The sequence below is a fragment of the Leptidea sinapis genome, chromosome 45, assembly GCF_905404315.1.
Source record: "Leptidea sinapis chromosome 45, ilLepSina1.1, whole genome shotgun sequence".
Lineage (NCBI taxonomy): Eukaryota > Metazoa > Arthropoda > Insecta > Lepidoptera > Pieridae > Leptidea > Leptidea sinapis.
Genome location: NC_066309.1, coordinates 8,929,855 through 8,932,354, shown reverse-complemented (window position 1 = coordinate 8,932,354; position 2,500 = coordinate 8,929,855). Strand labels below are relative to the sequence as shown.

General features: G+C 41.0%; 1 non-coding gene across 1 annotated transcript in view; it reads right to left on the bottom strand.

The window, feature by feature from the left end:
* Window positions 1-688, bottom strand: part of LOC126977669 (small subunit ribosomal RNA) — a 1,906-nt gene extending 1,218 nt beyond the window's left edge. The window contains exon 1 of the ribosomal RNA XR_007732343.1: window positions 1-688. This exon is cut by the window's left edge and continues 1,218 nt beyond it. This is a non-coding gene — a ribosomal RNA (small subunit ribosomal RNA).
* Window positions 689-2,500: the final 1,812 nt, after the last annotated feature.

Sequence of the window (2,500 nt, the reverse complement as noted above, 5' to 3'; positions counted from 1 at the left end):
TGCGATGCACCGACAGCGCGGCGCACAAATGCAACTACGAGCTTTTTAACCGCAACAATTTTAGTATACGCTATTGGAGCTGGAATTACCGCGGCTGCTGGCACCAGACTTGCCCTCCAATTGTTCCTCGTTAAAATATTTAAAGTGTACTCATTCCGATTACGAGGCCTCGTAAGAGTCCCGTATCGTTATTTTTCGTCACTACCTCCCCGTGCCGGGAGTGGGTAATTTGCGCGCCTGCTGCCTTCCTTGGATGTGGTAGCCGTTTCTCAGGCTCCCTCTCCGGAATCGAACCCTGATTCCCCGTTACCCGTGACAACCATGGTAGTCGCAGAAACTACCATCGAAAGTTGATAAGGCAGACATTTGAAAGATGCGTCGCCGGTACTACGACCATGCGATCGGCAAAAGTTATCCAGATTCATCAAAATTAACGACTTCGGACGCGAGGCCCTCCGTCGATTGGTTTTGATCTAATAAAAGCACTCATCCCATCACTGGTCAGAGCTCTGATTGCATGTATTAGCTCTAGAATTACCACAGTTATCCAAGTAACTGAGTAAGATCTAAGGAACCAAAACTGATATATTGAGCCATTCGCGGTATCGCCTTAATACGGCTTGCACTGAGACATGCATGGCTTAATCTTTGAGACAAGCATATAACTACTGGCAGGATCAACCAGGGAGCTGCTGCAAACAACGATTGTTGTCGCGCTCAGCGCGTCATGCGTCGCGATCTCCCCTTAGGGCGTCGCGACTATGACATCTTGAACATATCGTGAGATATCCGTTCGCGCACTGTATACTATATATCTCAAAGGCATACGGTGCGCGTTGAACGAATCATAAATCGGCGATGGGCCGATTGTATGTTATGAAAGTTCAGTAACGAGAGTCCCTTCGGGTAATAATAAAAATGATGACACGCAATAGAAGCGGTATCAACGTATTAATATCGGTACACGTCGTGATCACAAATCGGATCGACGCCCGGTGCTTGAGAGGAGCGTGAACGTCTCGCACGCGTGAAATGCGCGACGCGTTCCGGCTTGCGGGCCCTCACGTTAAAAATCTTAACAGAGGGAAACCGTCGAAGCCCAGTCGGCGTCTTGGTGCGCGCAAAAAATTTACACGATCGCTTTCAACGTGACGAGGATCGCCGCAGCGTATGATACTGTAGAGAGAGTGAAGAGAGGAATTATGAGAAACGAAATCACAAAAAACCTTTCAAATCACCAAATCAAATATCATCCGCATAGGGAAACTCGAAAACGCTCGATCGACACAGCGCGGTGAGTCTGTCTCATTTTTTATATTGTAAAAAAAGAACATATAAAACAACGCGCGACACAAACACAGACACAGACACACCAGCTCTCTGCCCCGAGAGTACCAACAACCGTATTGTTATTATATCATCGTCGTTATCATCGCGCGCATTCACAAACTTACTCAAATATAAATATATATTAAATAAAATATGAATGACGATGACGACGACGAGAATAATAAAACAGCAGCAGTTGTTGTGGCTGGGGGTGGTTGGTGTTGTGCGCGTTTTTGTATTTTTGTCGCGTGCGTTTTTCACTCTTTTTACAAGAAAAAACTTGAGCGGCGTTGAATTCGGCGTCGCGAACCGTTCGCTACGGACTCGACTCTCGACGCCGACTGCCGTATGTGTGGTGCACGCGAACGATATGAACGTGTAAACTCTCTGATATGTGAATAAAGTGATTTTGATTTGATTTTACTATTTATTAATAACATAATTTTGAATATGCATTGCGGCTTCGAAGAAAAAATCGTTTTTTTTTTTTTTTTTTTTTTTTTTTTTTTTTTTTTTTTTTTTTTACTTTATTAATAACGAGTACGATAATGTTCAGTAATAAACGCGCGACACGTACATTTCATTTTCCCTCCGAAACCAAATAAAAAACCTCCAAAAAAAAATATATTTCAAATCAAATCAAAATTCTTATCATACATCAATCTTACTCACCCAAACTAAACATGTAAACGTCTAAACGCAGCACGAGACGAGCCAGCTACTTGATACTACCTAAGACAAGAACAAATTACGGCAAGCGTATGTTTATTTACGAGGGCGCACCACTTTTTAATAGTCTACCTTCATCTCTCAAAAAGATTAGGTCACTAAAAACATTTAAACGTGACCTATCAGACTATATTGTTTCAAAGTTTTTATAAAACACATGTCTGAAATTGTTTGTTATGTGACAGTGCCCTGTAAAAGTGTGTAATCTTAAATTTTGTGAAGAAGAATAAGTACTATAATGTGTAACATGTATGTACTGAACATCTAAAGAACGGCGGATAAATTATTACATCATATTTTTATGTTCTCATGTAAGTGACAATATTATGTTTTTAATGAGAAATAAATATCTTTAAACGTAATTCTTTCTTACTTACTTACTTACTTACCTATTTACTTACTTACTTAGTTGCTTACTTACTTACTTACGTACTTACTTACT